We start from the raw sequence: 16,884 nt of genomic DNA, 5'->3' as shown, positions 1-16,884 counted from the left end.
GTCTGTAGGAAAAAGAATTTAACTTTATAAAGAGTGACTCTTGAGAGACACATTGCAATTAAAACCAAAGAATTATAAATGTCGGCCTCAAGCAACTATTTTGGAAATGTGAGGTATATCTGCAGTTTCTCCGCTTGTTCCTGGCTTGTTGCTGAGGCTGCTAATCAACCCAGAGATACAAAACAACAGCTTAAAAGGAGGAAGCCTAACCAAGGATTAGCCAAACAAACTAGGATTCATCGCAAAATTGTCTCGCGCTTACTCAGCAACATGTGAATTAGTCAACTTTTGGTGCAGGGCTTTAATTCCTGACAAAAGGGAAGAATGTCGACCAGCATTTTTCACACTTGGAACTTGAAGATGATTGGACTTTAATTCCCAGAATCTTCTGGCCAGCATGGCCAGTGAATCCTGGGAGATAAAATCCATCATTGTTGGATGGGGAATTCTGGGGGTTGAAGTCCATTCGTCTTAAAGCAGTGGGTCTCAACTTTCCTAATGCCGCGTCCCTTTAATACAGTTCCTCATGTTGTGGTGACCGCCATCCATAAAATTATTCCTAAAACCATTGAAAATATGTGTTTTCAGATGGTCTTAGGCAACCCCTGTGAAAGGATCGTTCGACCCCCAAAGGGGTCCCGACCCACAGTTTGAGAACCACTGTCTTAAAGTTTGAAAAAGACGGATGCAGGCCAACAACTCTCCACGTTACCTCCATTTTGGAAAACAACTAACAGACCTGAAGAGACCATCATCCCTCGGCCAGCTTCATAATGCAGAAAGCATGAATTGTTTTGGCCATCAGAAGTGAAACATGGCACAGGTAACGGGGTTGACATATAACTCTAAGACCTTGATCCTGGTTTAGAAGCCATCCTGGTTGGTTCTGAAAACTCTCTAAGCCAACATTGAGCAAAGCCTGGGATGCCCTCTGAATTCGGCCTCTTCCTGGCCCTTCCCAGACTCTGAGTGAGGCTGTCAGGCCCAAAACCTCCCTGGAGCAGGAATGGCTGGCAGGAGTTTCCAGGGGAGCCTCCTTGGCTCTTTCTCTCTGGCTGTAACCACTGAGCCCACCGGCTCCTCCTTGGGGGACAGAACAGCCTCCTCCGAACCTCCGTCTTTGGCATCTGCTAACGGCATAGTTGTGGGACAGAGCGAGAGAGAGAGATGAGAAAAAGGATCAATACTTACCAACAGGTAACACGGAAGGGTGCATACTGCAACTCTTGTTCTTCAGTCTAGATATGAATACTTAACAGGACTAAGGAACGATTCTCATTTACATACCTAAAGTGCTCAATTATTTATTTGTTTAGCAGTTGACAAAGGTATAATTAGCCAGGAGTCTACAATGTTAGTACATATATTTGTTTCATTGCCAAAGAGTGCGAGTCCGTTCAGTTTGTGCCCGTGAGCTTCTCCAGGGTGCATCACGGGGTGAAGCAGCTCCGCACCAGAAAACCGAGAGGTGTCCTGTGGCATCGTCTGGGCCTTCTCTCACCACCGATGGTGCCTCACAGTTGGGTGTCACATCTGAACAAGGCCAGCACTGGCAGGGGCCCAGCCATCTGCACGAAACACGCCACATTTTCCACCAAAGTGGTACCTATTTATCTACTAGCGTCGTCACATGCTTTCAAACTGCTAGGGGGGCAGAAGCTGAGGAAAGTGACGGGATCTCACCCCGCCATGCATGGTAGGACTTGAACTGCAGGAACAGATTCAGCATCTTTAAGCCCCCGAGCCTCTTACTTGCTAAATACACGTTGGTTTAAACTGATTATACAATACTATTATCCTGTGGGTTACAGAACAGAATAGAATAGGAATAGAATAGAATAGAATAGAATAGAATAGAATAGAATAGAATAGAATAGAATAGAATAGAATAGAATAGAATAGAATAGAATAGAATAGAATAGAATAGAACAGAAATAGAATTAGGATAGGATAGGATAGGATAGGATAGGATAGGATAAGAATTAGAATAGAGTAGAGTAGAATAGAATTAGAATATAATAAGAATTAAAATTAAAATTAGAATTAGAATTAGAATTAGAATTAATAGAATAGAATAGAATAGAATAGAATAGAATAGAATAGAATAGAATAGAATAGAATAGAATAGAATAGAATAGAATACAATACAATACAATACAATACAATACAATACAATACAATACAATACAATAGAAGGATACCAGCAACAAAGTTACAGTCATACAGTCATAAGTGGGAGGAGATGGGTGGTGGAACGATGAGAAGATGAATAGTAGTGCAGACTTAGTAAATAGTTTGACAGTGTTGAGGGAATTATTTGTTTAGCAGAGTGATGGCGTTCGGGGGAAAACTGTCCTTGTGTCTAGTTGTTCTGGTGTGCAGTGCCCTATAGCCTCGTTTTGAGGGTAGGAGTTGAAACAGTTTATGTCCAGGATGTAATCCTAACCCTAACCCTAACCCCTCCCCTCCCTCCCCTCCCTCTGGGAACCGTTTTGAAGGGATTGGTGCCTTTTGTGGGATATATGAGAAAAGGATCTTTCCGTCTAGAGACGCCTTGAGGGTATAAATACGTAAGTCCTCAACTTACGATGGTTCATTTAGAGACTGTTCAAAGTTTCAACGGTACCGAAAAAGCGATTTATGACCGTTTTCCCCACTTATGACCCTTGAAGCATCCCCAGGGTCACATGATTAACATTCAGATGCTTTGTGGCTGACTCACTTTTATGACGGTCACAGTGTCTGGGGCTCACGTGATCCAGTAAAGTCAATGGGGAAGCCAGGTTCACTTCCCATCCCGTGTGACTAACTTAACAACCGCAGTGATTCACTTAACGGTGCCAGAAAGGTTGTACAGTGAGGCAAAATTCACTTAACAACTGTCTTGCTTAGCAACAGAGAATTTGGGCTCCATTGTGGTCGCAAGTCAAGGCTCACCTGCACGGTGGACACAGAAAGTCTACAGACCCCATCAAAATACTGAGAGGTTTCTGAGGTTTCTGAGACGCAAATAAAATAAAATAAAATCAGACCAAAATAAACCTGAAAGAAAGAAAATCTGAAAGAAGAAATATTTAGAGAGCAATCTTGAATTTAAAATTAATTTATTGCAGCCTCAAATACACAAACAGAAGAAAAGGTATATTACATAGTTATATATATTGCATGTATAATACATATTTACAAAAACAGAACTGCTGGGGCCATCCAGAGAGAAACCCCCAAAGTTCCTTGGAGACCCTGGAAAGTGACCTTGTTCCTCTTTGGGGTCCATGCTTGGTTTGGCCTCTGCGTTGAAGGGGTTGCAAGTGTCACCAGAAGCACCAGCTGAAGATGAGGAGGCGGCTTCCATCACTGTGGAACCTCCATACCGGAATCCATCACTTCCCACATCACCATCAATGATGAAAGACGATGCCAGATGTTCAGCCCTGGTCAACAATGCGATGGTTGGCATCTCAGCCGTGGCCGCTGTTTGTCCTGGGGCAAAAGAAGCACAGATTGAATATTTTAATAATAATGAAACAGTAAGCAAGAAACAAAACAAAACTGAGCCACCAAATTAAGATCAAAGGCTCCTAGTTTTCTTTCCTGTTGGCTTCCATAGTCCAACCATCCCCATCGAAAACTCCAAAGCAAGAAATGCAAAACAACAAAAGGCATTAAGAATTAAATAACAACAACAATAATAACAGAATATCTTTCAAATAGAAAAATAAAGAAAAACTGAAAACCAAATGAGTTCAAACTAATTGAGCCGAGGTGGAGAGTGCAGGACTGCAGCTACTTCAGCTGACTGCTAGTTCAGCAGATCAGCGGATCAAATCAAGGTTGACTCAGCCTTCCATCCTTCCTAGGTGGGTAAAATGAGGACCCAGATTGTTGGGGGCAATATGCTATTTAGTATACTGCCTATGGTGTAAGCCGCCCAGAGTCCTTGGAGAGTGGGCGGCATAGAAATATGAATAATAATAATAAAATAAAAAAATAAACACTTACCAACCATCACATTGTTGAGCAAGGTAGAACGTCTGACATCCTCCTTCGTTCATCAATGATGGTGAGGTTGGGGCTGATGGGTTCCGGTATGTACGGCTCCACCGTGATGATGACGGCCTCCACATCTTCACTTCGTCCCTCTGGTGACACTTGCAGACACCTTTTCCTGGGGATTGGAGAAGAAAAAAAGAATAAAATATCACTGACTGGTACATTCTTTTCTTAACAAGGATAATAAACCTATTCTTAATGGGGGCCCCATTAGTGGAGATTTTCAAGGAAAGGTTGGGGGTTGGACTAGAAGACCTCCAAGGCCCCTTCCAGCCCTTCCTTTCTCCTGTTAGTCCCACCAACATTTTGGGAGGCTTTCAGTGCCCCAGGGCTTCCCAGGTTGTGGGGAGGCCACTCCCCTGATCAGGAGCCACTTACCTGCACTGGTGGAAGAAAACGCAGAGGCCAACCAATGCATAGACCCCAAGGACAAACAAGGTCACTTTCCAGGGGTCTCCAAGGACGTTCTGGGGTCTGTCAAGGGATGGCCGCAGCAGCTCATTTGGGTCCATTTCTGGAAGAGAAAAGGGATGGAGGAAGAAGAGTCAGTCTCTGGTTTTAATGGTTGGTGGTTCCCCTCCAAGACTAACCATCCCAAAGTCAAACTCCCAAGCAAGGAAAAAAAACCACACCTCAGACCAGAAACCAAGTCCTGCTCACCTTTTGGTCTCAGTCTCAGTCTCAGTCTCAGTCTCAATCTTTCTCTTTCTCTTTCTTTCTTGTTCTCTCTCTCTCTTTCTATCACTCTCTCTGGCTCTCTTTCGAGTGAGTCTTTGATCCACTGAACCTTCTTTAGCCTGCATGGCCCCACCCATCAATGGAAAAGAATCCCAACAGAATCCAGGTAACCTAGAGGTCAAACAACACTTCTCCCTCTACTCAACCCTTGGCCCCTCCCTCCCTTGGAATCCCCCCCCTTTCAGCTCAGGAGGGAAGGTGAACAGTTTAGTGACCCTCAGCAGTGGGGAATCCAGGGGGTCCTGCCTAAGCAGGGGGTTGGACTAGAAGACCTCCAAGGTCCCTTCCAACTGTTATTTTCTGTGGGGCTTTCCGAGAAGCAACCATCCAAACCTTGGTTCCACCCCACCTGTGCCCAATGACACGGCCATCAAATAACACCCTTCCCCCATGGCGGAAACTTCCTTCCTCCCAAGCAGGCCTGACAGGCTCACCTGCTCTTTGCAAAGGGATCCTCCAGCACAAGACCTGAGGTGCAGCCTAAAAGAAAGGCTCATCCCTTCTCCTTGTTCAGAGACGGAACGGACTCCAAAAGCACCATCCCTCTTTGGGGCATCTTCAGCGCACATCCCAAAGGTGCTTTTCAAAAGAGAGCTGGAATTTCTTAGGTTTTTTTCCCTTGAAAACGTTTTGCTTCTCATCCAAGAAGCTTCTTCAGTTCTGACTGAATGGTGGGGAATGGAAGGATCTCTCCTCCTTGCAGCCGTTGGGTGGTTAGCATTGTGAAGGTCAGCCGTGGGCTCTCTGAGAGGCCTTGAGGCCACCTGGGGGTTTATCTGCACCCTCAGGGTCCCCTGAATCAGAGGGCAAATGGGGGGGGGACCTCCTTGGAACTGGGGAAAGGACCCTGTTGCTGTCTTCGGAGAGAGCAAAGTCCGCCCTCTGGACAGAGGAGACCCCTGGTTGGAAAGAGGGTCAAAGAGGCCATTAAGTTAAAACAGAAAACAGCCCCCTCTCAACAGAGGGGGAGGGGGAGGACCCCACCTCTCTCCTGTCTACCAGACCGTCCTGAGGACGTGGGGTTTGGGGCGGCCCAGTCCGTGTGCAAGGAATCAGCCGGGTCTCTGCAGGTTTCCAGAATTGAGAGGATTTCTCCCAGCCTGACCTGCTTTCTGCCTCCATCCTCCAATGCAGCAGGCAGGAAGAGTCCTTGGTGGGAGGAGGGGACCCCAGAGACCCCCTGGGCTCCTCTTTCCAGGACAAGCTTAACATTGGGGCCCTTTCACCCAATTCCTGCAATGCACAAGGGGCAGAACTCCTGGCTGACCCACAAGTACGACCACCTGGGATCGGTAAAGAGAGGTTTTACAGGAGTTATTGGAGGAAGTCCAGATTGTTCTTCCTGCAACACTGAGAAAATGCCCTGTTTTAACAAGAGAAACTGACTGCCATCGATTAAAGACATTAATCGCCTTTATTGTGGCCAGGGGTGAAATGTAAAATTTGTTACTACCACTTCTGTGGGTGTGGCTTGGTGGTGGTGGGGGGGGTAATTTGACTGGGTGGGCATGGCCAACTTTTTTTAAAAAACTTTTCAAAGCATTTTTTCTACAACCTCTTCACATACCTGTCTTGCTTATCTTATCAGCTTCCTGCAAATTGCTTCTGGGCATTCTGCCAACCATAGTAAGCTTTCAGTTATTATTCTTTGAATTTTTGGTGGCTGTTAATGCAATTAATTAACAGCCGTTGTTGTAAAAGACTGGTTTATTCAGTAAACTAAGGTTTGAACGGACTTTGTGTGTGCTGCGTTCTTTGGGGTCCGTAGCTGGGGCAGAACACGGCTGTACTATCTCTCTCTCTAAAAGGAAGGTGCTGAACCTAAGATGATACCCATGGTTTGTTCATGGGAAGAACAGACAAAAAAACTGATCCCTACCATTTGTTGCGTACTCAATGAATCCGAGGCAACTTTTCCAGGTATTGGGAAAAAATATTAATTTTTCTTTCAGGGTGAGTCAAAAGGTGTTGAGGAGCTACACTCACCGGTTCTGAAAGGTTCGCAGCCCTACAGGAACACCTTGTACCCGCCACTGGCCACTTAGGTCTGTGTATAAGACGAATTTCAGTGGCTTTTTACATCCGTGGTTTGTTCCAGCTGCCAAAGATGTTCTCTCCATGGACAGCCTCCTTGTGCCAGGACCAGAATTTCACCCTTAGGATCCACCTGCCATAGAGAGGGAGGCACCCCATTCAGAAGTCCTGGTTTTACCAGCCCAATGGCTGAAGTGTACAAAGCGCTATTAATACACTGGAGGCATTTATTGCTATATTAGCGTATGTCATCAGGTGCCTTATTGTAGATTCTAGTCCAAAAGTGAATGTAGCATTGTCAGACTGACAGAAGTTTCAGTTCATTTCCCCTAAGATTCTAATCCTCATAATGACATACAGGGAATCACGGAGAAGCATACTGAGTGTCGGGTTCCCAGCACTGATATATATAAGGAGAGGAGAAGCTTGAACTTTTGCCTACTTAATTCCTTTGAAGATTCTGTCTCCTTGGAGATGGAAGGAGGGGGACATTCCTGTGATCTGACGGAGAAAGGATGAGGAAAGTGGCTTGGTAGATAGCCAATGAGACACAGAGAATTGGGGATCCGAAAGGGAGAGATTGGGGGGCAAAGGTCAGTACTGACCACGAAAGAGCCAGGGACAGATCATTATGCTTAATAAAGAGAAAATTTCGTCAAAGATCGGCAGTTTGGAAATTCATTTATTTTGAGATAGCATCGATGAGATGCAGAGAATTTTGATTGGAAAGGGAGGGATTGGGGGGCAAAGGTCAGTACTGACCACGAAAGAGCCAGGGACAGATCACTATGCTCAATAAAGAGAAAATTTCATCAAAGATCGGCAGTTTGGAAATTCATTTATTTTGAGATAGCATCGAAACCTGACAGTACCCTTCACAAACCGAACTCTGAGGCATTCCGTTTCCTCAAAGAACAAATTTATTTAGATACATCATCTTGGCACAAACTGGTGGAAAGCCAGTACTAAAGGTTCCCGCGCTTTCCACCCCACTTAAAGTAAAGGTTTCTCATTTTTCCAAAACAATATGTCACACTCTCCAATCGGGATAAGAGCTGGTTGCTTGGCAACTTCTCTCCTCCTGCTCTGGCCAGCCGGCCGTTGGAATGTATCTGACTCATCGGCTAACTATGTTGCTTTGGCTGAAGACTCCATCCACCTCTGCTCTCCCCCTTCAGCTCCAAACTGCGTCAACCTGAATTCACGTGAGAATAACCCGTGATAGAAACAAATCTCCCCACCGGAAAGGAACCGGCCACCGCCTGGTCAGATTCAGGCTTGACACTGAGTTCCATGGTTCATGAACTGGGATGGAAAGAAGCAGCAAGTGGCTGCCATGCAACTCTGAATGTTATCACCTCTATCCTTCCAACTGTGAGGCTTCAGCAACCCTGGTGCATCACCAGAAATCTCCTTTGCCGCCTTTGGAAAAATGAATGCTTAGCCAAAAAAAAAAAAAAAAAAAAGGTATCTGACAGGTATGTCTGTAAAGTTGTCTCCCTCTTAGGAACTTGTGAACACGACGGGTACCTCAAAGCGCTGTTGGATGGCATCGTCCACAAGGCTGCATGCAGGGAGCCACCTGTGATGATTGCAGTCCAGCCGGTCTAAGAATTCGTGGCCCACCAGCATCATGGCCTTCTGGAACCCAGCCTGGAAAAGAAGCATGGGTTTGGCAATTACACTCTCAATCCAGGGGCGTTTTTAATTTGGAGCCATGCAATCTGTGCCATGTGGTTATAGGAGGGGACCCTGCTAGCCACTTTCTCTCTCTCTGCATTCCTCAGATAAACCATCATCTTTCTCTTGCCTCTGCCTCTTTCCTCTTAGCAGCGGAGACATCTGTGAGCTGCTTACACAAAGAGAATTTCCCAAGTCAGAATTTCCCACATACAGGGAGTCCTCGACAATCGACCCCAAAACTTCTGTTGCTAAGTGAGTCATTTGTTGTTGTCCCACTTTATACGATGTTCCTTGCTACAGCTGTTAAGTGAATCCCTGCAGTTGTCCAGTTAGTGATGTGGCTGTTAAGTGAATCTGGCTTCCCTCCTGAAGGTCGCAGAAGGGGATCACATGACCCCAGGACACGGCAACGGTCATAAATACGAACCAGTTGCTAAGCCTCTGAATTTTGATCACGTGACCATGGGATGCTGTGACGGTCATTAAGTGTGAAAAATCAGGCAACCAGGCTGGTGCTTGGTTCCCACAGCTTCCTCCTGGCCTCTTTTCCTGCTCACTCTCTCTCTCACGCACACTTTTAGCTGTAGGAATAAGTGCCCAAATTATTTTTTATAAGGTGTCGCATTCAATAGCTGTTGCTGAACAGCAAATTTCTCTGAATGACTCTTATAGAGTTCTCTTTATTGAGCTGAAATGGAAGAGAGCTAGAAGAATTCCAGTCATCCAAGAATTTCCCATTTTGAAACATATAGATACGATCTCCTTTTCCTGCATACTATCGAAATGGAAAGAATATCTCCTTTCAAATAAAATAAACTTTAATAATTCTTCCAATATCATAATGGTGTTATATCTCATGTTTTTACATTTGTTCTGGCTGTGAGCTGCTCCTTTGTGTTGAGCTCTGGCCTCAGAAGGATAACGTAGCACTTGGGGATGAAGATGCAGCCCAGCAGACCAGCACTGGAGGCCAGGATGGAGAAGACCTGCACAGCCACCATGGATTTCCCTTTGGTGCTCAGGTAGGTGGGCACAAAAGTCACCCAGACACTGCAGAAGACCAGCATGCTGAAGGTGATCAGCTTGGCTTCGTTGAAGGCCCCAGGCAGATTCCTGGCCAGGAAAGCCACCGTGAAGCAGATGGCAGCCAGGAAGCCCATGTAGCTGAGGGTGACGTAGAACATGACAACGGCCCCTTCGTTGCATTGCAGGATGATCTCTCCAGGCTGGGAGTGGAGGTCAGAGTCAGGGAAGGGGGGAGAAACTCCCAGCCAGACGGAGCAGATGAGAATTTGGATAGCAGAAGAAGAAAGGATGATGGAGTTGGCCAAGCTCTTCCCCAACCATCTCTTCGCTCGGTTTCCTGGTTTTGTAGCCAGGAAAGCCAGTACCACCGTGATGGTTTTGGCCAAGAGAGAAGAAATGGCCACTGAGAAGATGATGCTGAAAACTGTTTGTCGGAGAAGGTAGGTGGCTTTCCTTGGTTGACCAATGAAGAGAGAAGGAGACAAGAAGCAAAGCAGGAGGGAGACCAGGAGGATGTAGGAGAGGTCCCGGTTGTTGGCTTTGACAAGGGGAGTTTCTTGGTATCTAATAAAGATGATTAAAATAAGGCCTGAGTTTAGGAACAAGAGTAGAGCAAAAGAGACCAGGATGATGCCCAGATGTTCTTCATAAGACAGGAAGGTTAAAACTTTGGGGATACACTGAACTCGGTCCTTATTTGGGTATTTATCATCTGGACACTTGGTGCATTTTTCCGTATCTGAGAAAGCAAAAAAGCAACATTTCTTTAATATTCTGTCCTTTTATCTTACAGAAAATACCTTCTTTGGATAACAGCTGATACCACAGGCATTTTCCTAGAAGTATTTCTTAACAATTTCATTAAACATTAAACCTTTGAAATGGCATAAGGTCTCCTGCTTGAACAGGGGGTAGGACTAAGAGTCCTTCAAGGTTCCTTCTAGCTCTATTCTGATTGACTGACTGATTGATTGATTGATCTACATCAGGGATGTCAAACTCAAGTCCATGCAGCCCTCCCAAGCTCCACTTTCACTGGCAGAGCACTCAGGCCACCACAGGCACCCTTGACATGAGTGACATCGAGCTAGTCAGCCCCCCAGACACGCCCACCTCGGCCCCCCAAGGACAAACATAATCCTGATGTGGCCCTCAATGAAATTGAGTTTAACACCCCTGATCTACATGACTGGCAGACTATTTGTGTAATGAGTTTCCCCCATAACTATCCACAGCACCACATTACGGACCAGTGAGACCTTCTCAGTGATTCTCAAGGGGAGACCAATATACAGATTACAGATCAACAGAGTTGGAGGGGACTTTATAGGTCATCTAGTCCACTCCTCCCTGCCTAAGCAGAGACCCTACATCATTTCTGACAAATGGCAGTCCAGTCTCTTCTCGAAAGCCTCCAGTGATGAAGCTCCCACAACTTCTGAAGGCCTTTCAGAAGGTAGACATATAACAATTCATCAAGTTTCAAAGATGTTCCTAGAAAGGTGAACTTAGCAGCACATATCCAAACTAAAAAGCAGAAGAGATATTTCCTCTGCTGTTAGTAAAGCTTGCCCAGTCTGCCACCCCCTCCTCCCATCTCTTTCCCAGCCCCTCCTTCCAAGTCTTTTTGATTTAATTCTGTTTAGATAAGATATTGTGCAGATTAAAAAAAACAATGACAGGTGAGCTTCAATCTATTTTTTAACTTGCACTTTCATGAAAAGGTTCTGGATGGATCCAGTTCCAGAAAGCCTCCCATTTTCCTCAGTGTGACCCACCTTCCTGAGTGGAGAAGGTCCCCTCCGGACAAGGAACGCAGTCTTAGCAGCAAACTGGCTCTCCTTCTCGAGCCCTCTTGACAAATCCAGGATGGCAACTTTCCACACATTTGGACTGAGGCAGGGACTGAGCAGGAAAACAAGGAATGCCAAAGAAAATATCTTAGGATCTCCATCCATGGAAAATGGAGGTAGAAATGGATGGAGACAAGTAGCCTCTGGTCTTCACTGAGGTCAATATGAAACCTCTGACTACTTCTAAACAGATGCAGGAGGTAAAACAACTGGCAGATTCTTCATTTAGTTCCTCTCTTTTGATTTTGGAATTTAACATTGCAATAAAATACTTTTCTATTTAATAAAGTCTAGAGGGATGGAATTGGTTTTTTTAAAGTATGATGATATATTCTTATTAAAACTGAGAACAAAATTTACTGTAAAAGATTTAGGAAGCTTTTATTCCATTAGATTTTTTAATGTCGAGTAAAAACTGTGATGAAGAAAGAGACCTCTGACCAGTAAGATCTTGAAAGGTTTCCAGAAAACATGGCAAAGCCACTCCACTTAGGTCCCGTCTCTTGAAGAGCTTCCATGAGATGACACCACCTGGCATGGGAGGCCAACCACCCTGGAGACTCCAGGCTTTGCCCCAGTGGTAAAATGTAAAAATTGTTGTGACTGGTTCTGTGGGCGTGGCTTGGTGGGCATGGCTTGGTGGGGTCATGTGACTGGGTGGGCTTGGCCAACTTTTTTTTTTTTACTTTTTTAAAGCATTTTTTTTTTACTACCAGTTCGGGTGAATAGGTAGTAAAAAAATGCTTTAAAAAGTAAAAAAAAAAAAAAAAGGAGACTTCCGCTGGCTCCGCGAGCTTTGAAAGACGTTCTTTTGAGAGCGTCTGCTCCCTGGCTCCGTTAAAGCCCCAGAACAGCCGACAAACGCTGTCTGGAGGCTTGAAATTCTCCCCCCGGGCAAAGGGGAGAGAGAAGAGCAGGCAGGGGGAGGTAGAACCCCCCCAAACGCCCTAGGAAAAATCCTGGGGCGCGAAGGGCGCGCGTTCCCTAAAAGCCTGTCAAGCCGCTCCAGACCAGAGACGTCTCCGCTAATTAGCTAATTAGCGGAATTAGAAGCCGCGACCAATCTTGCTGAATGGAAATGAGGGAATTAACATCTTGAATTAACAGCAGGCGGAACGAGCAAGGAGAAATCAGACTGCAAGTATTTTTTACCTAACTCCAATGCCTAGAGCCTCCTTCGGAAGTAATCACTTAGTACTTTGCAACAATATGGCGATTGAAGCTTGAAAGGGCGGGGGAAACGGAAAGTTACAGGAAAAGTTTCATTTTGCTGGCAGCCCTTCGCTTGGGGAAAAAAAAAAGCTTTTGTGCTGACAGAAGGAGGATTTTAAACGTTAATTAACATTGGGAAATCTTTTGAGGAACTCTTCTTTTTGACTCTGAGTAAATATAAAGACTAATTTTAAACTGGAAATGGCCTCAAAGTCTGTAAAAACTGTTCCTACTAAAGGAACTGGGAGTGCTGGTAGCTCCCCAGCTCATATTCCTAGATCACAAGTTTCTGCTCCTCCAGCGGATCCACAGACTTTAACGTTGGAAATGTTGCAACAAGCTCTCCAAATCACACAAAATAAAATTGTTGATGTGATTGATGAAAAAATTAAGGAAACTAATGAAAAAATTAAGGAAACTAATGAAAAGATACAGGCCCTGTCAGATGAGATTGCAATTCACAATCAGGGGATTAGGGATGATATATTAATGGCATTTAAGTGTCTGGCAAGCAATATTGAGATGGTGGATGACAGAGTTGAGGAAATTAAACAATCTTCTGAAATTTTGGATAGCAAAATAGGAGAAGCTCAAAACAGAATTCAAAGGGCTGAAGACGATGTAATAATGGTACAATACAGAGATATGGAATTTGCTTTAAGATTTAGAGGGGTGAAGGAGAATAAACAAGAGAATTTGAGAGAAATAATGTCTGAGGCATTGGCACCGCTGGTGGGGGAGTCCAAAAATGATCTGGGCTGGCAGATGGACAAGCTGTACCATGTTAACTCTTGGATTGCTAGACAGAAACATCTACCAAGAGACATTGTGATATATTTTACTACAAGGAGAGTACGCAACGAAATTTTACAGGCTACTTTTAAAAACAAGCTTCGGGTGGAAGGCCAGGAAGTAATGACAATGAAAGAAATCCCCCCTAAGATCTTGAGAGCTAGAAGGGAGTATGCCTTTCTGGTGGATGAACTGAGAAAACGTCAGATACAGTACAGATGGGAGGTGCCAACTGGACTAGTGGTGACTTATTCAGGAGAGAGATATTGGCTTAATACAATTTGGAAAGCAAGAGATTTTCATACTAATGTATTAAAGGCTGGCACACCCAAATCAACTAAATCACCAGAAGGCAAAAGAAAGAAAGAAGTAATGGAAGCTGAGACAGAAGAGATCTTGATAGTAGTTCAGGGGGGAGCTTTGGCTGATCAAGAAGAAATACAAATTCAAATGGCTACTCAAGAGTTGGCGCTGATTGATTTCTCGCAGTTACCAAAGGATCAAAGACAGACCAGATTGGTGACAGCTAGACTCAAGGAAGAATTAAGACAGCAACAATCCCAGATGGCAACTCAAGAAATGATTCAAGACACTACTAGAACAGGAGCAGTGGGGGGAGCAAGACCTAAAACTCAAATGAGATCAGAGCATCAGGACTTGCTTCAGAGGCTCCAAAGGCCCAGAGATGGGAACTAGATTTTTGACTTGGAACGTTAATGGCTTGAATTCTCCACAGAAAAGAAGAAAAATATTTCACTATCTTAAGCAATTTAAGAATGAAGTAATTTGTTTACAAGAGACTCATATAAGAATACAAGATCAAAAGTATCTGATTAATGCAAGACTTGGTACATCTTACGTAGCAGCAGCACCAGAAAAGAAAAATGGTATAGTTATATATTTGAAAAGAGACTTAGTTGCTAAATTAATTGAAGCAGACGATCAAGGCAGATTTTTAGCGATAGAACTTTTAGTAAAAGGAGAAAAAATACTTGTAATCGGAGTTTATGCCCCGAATCAACAACAAGAAAACTTTTATAATTTACTACATTCAAAATTGACACACTGGGCATATAAAACTTGTATCCTGTTAGGCAACTGGAATGGTGTTTTGGATGTTAAAAAAGACAAGATGGGACCTAAACAAAATGTGTCAACAAGAGCAAAATTGCCCAAAGCGTTTTGGGAAATGATGGATGACTGGGAGTTGAGAGATATCTGGTGTGAAAGAAACCTGGAAGAAAAAGATTTTACTTTTTTTTCAGATAGACATCAATCCTTTTCAAGGATTGATTTTATATTAATTACTAGCGATCTTTTATCCAGGGTGAAAAATACGAAGATTTGCTCAAGAACATTGACAGACCATAGTCCAGTTTGGCTGGAATTGGAGTATGAGAAAGGGCCTAGGAGGTCCTGGAGGTTAAATGATAATTTGTTTAGGTATGAAGAAAATGTAAAAGAGTGTAAAAAATTTATGAAAGAATTTTTTGTTATGAATATGCAAAAGGGCACATCGATGGAAATGGTATGGGATGCAAGTAAGGCATATATGCGAGGAATTTTGATATATTTGAATAATAAATATAGAAAGAAACAGGGGACAAAAAGAAAAGAATTAGAAGATGAGATTAGTAAACAGGAACGGGCTTTAGTAGCTAATCCAACAGATACGAAAATTAAAGAGGCAATCAATTTATTGAAAGGTCAATTTAATATGTTAATAGCAGATCAAGTGGCAACTAATTTAAGATATGCAAAACATAATACTTTTTACAATGCCAATAAACCAGGCAGGTGGTTAGCATATTTGTTAAGGAAAAAGCAAAAATCAAGGACAATAGAGAGAATAAAATATAAGGGTAAAGAGGTTTATGAGCAACAATTGATTAAAAAATCTTTTTTAGAGTTTTATTCGAGGCTGTATACTGGTGATAAAATTAAAGATATAGATAGATATTTGCAGAAAGAGAATATTTATACAATTTCAAATGAGCAGAGGGATAGTTTAAATCAATCGATAACTTCTGAGGAAATTGCGTTAGCAATTAAGCAGTTGAAAGTGGGTAAAGCTCCTGGGACGGACGGTTTGACGGCTATTTACTATAAAACCTTACAGGAGGAAATGATAGAACCGCTGAAAGAATTATTTAACAATATACAACAGGGAGGAGAGGTACCTCCAACTTGGAAGACAGCATTTATTTCGTTGATACCAAAAGAAGGGCATGACGATACAGATCCTAAAAATTATAGGCCAATTTCATTATTAAATACAGACTATAAGATATTTGCAAAAATTTTGGCAAATAGATTAATGATAGTCATGCAGCAAATGATTCACCATGATCAAACTGGTTTTATAAATGGCAGACAAATGAAGAGTAATGTAAGGCAAATTGTTAACTTATTAGAGTATTTGGGAAGGAACAACCAGGTCCCCACAGTGCTTGTGTTCTTGGATGCTGAGAAAGCCTTTGATAGATTGAATTGGCAATTTTTACTTAAACTAATAGAAAGGATGCAATTTGGAGAACAATTTGTACAATCTATTAAGGCAATATATCAAAAACAAACAGCGCAAATAATAGTTAATGGTGGTTTAACAGATGTTTTTAATATAGAAAAAGGAACAAGGCAAGGCTGTCCCTTGTCCCCGTTATTGTTCATTTTGACGCTGGAAATTTTATTAAACAAGATACGCGAGATGAATACAATAAAGGGAATTAAAATTAGACAGCATGAGTACAAGTTACGAGCATTTGCGGATGACCTGGTTGTTACCTTAACCCAACCGGTACAATCGATTACAGCCTTGATGGATATAACCTGCTTATACGGACAAGTATCTGGTTTTAAAATAAATGCAGCTAAAACAAAAATAATAGCTAAAAATATGGTTAGGAGCCAAAAAGAAGAGATAGAAAGGTTAACAGGATTTGAAGTAGTTAAGAAGGTTAAATATCTGGGGGTCTATATTATGACTGCAAATACGAAATTATATCAGTATAACTATGAACCATTATGGCACAAAATACAGAAAGAGTTGGACAACTGGAAAAAAACTACAACTGTCTTTGCTGGGAAGGATAGCTGCTGTAAAAATGAATATTTTACCAAAATTTCTATTTCTTTTTCAAATGATACCAATACTTAAAAAAGATGAGAATTTGAAGGAATGGCAGAAGGGCATAAATAAGTTTGTGTGGGCAGGGAAGAAACCACGAGTCAAACAAAAGATATTGCAAGATACTAGAGAAAGAGGTGGTCTTAAGATGCCCAATTTAAGATTGTATTATGAAGCTGCTGCCCTCTCAGCAATCACAGATTGGATAAACTTAACGGAGGAAAAGATATTGAATATTGAAGGATATGGTTTGGTTTATGGCTGGCATGCTTACTTAGTGTATGATAAGAAAGTAGATAAGACTTTTAAAAGTCATATATTAAGAAATGCTCTATTGCATGTCTGGAAAAAGTATAAATATAAACTAAA

At 42.9% G+C, this 16,884-nt stretch overlaps 1 long non-coding RNA gene across 1 annotated transcript; it reads right to left on the bottom strand.

Moving 5' to 3' along the window:
• Positions 1 to 3,087: 3,087 nt before the first annotated feature.
• LOC148111923 (uncharacterized) lies at positions 3,088 to 4,670 on the bottom strand. The gene is made up of 3 exons (XR_015729983.1): positions 4,429 to 4,670; positions 4,000 to 4,165; positions 3,088 to 3,480 (listed from the first exon to the last, which is right to left on the bottom strand). It is a non-coding gene; the product is annotated as an uncharacterized LOC148111923 (long non-coding RNA).
• Positions 4,671 to 16,884: the final 12,214 nt, after the last annotated feature.

Source organism: Pantherophis guttatus, chromosome 15 (genome assembly GCF_059756535.1).
Source record: "Pantherophis guttatus breed Tessera chromosome 15, ASM5975653v1, whole genome shotgun sequence".
NCBI lineage: Eukaryota > Metazoa > Chordata > Lepidosauria > Squamata > Colubridae > Pantherophis > Pantherophis guttatus.
This window is presented reverse-complemented; position numbering and strand designations above follow the sequence as displayed.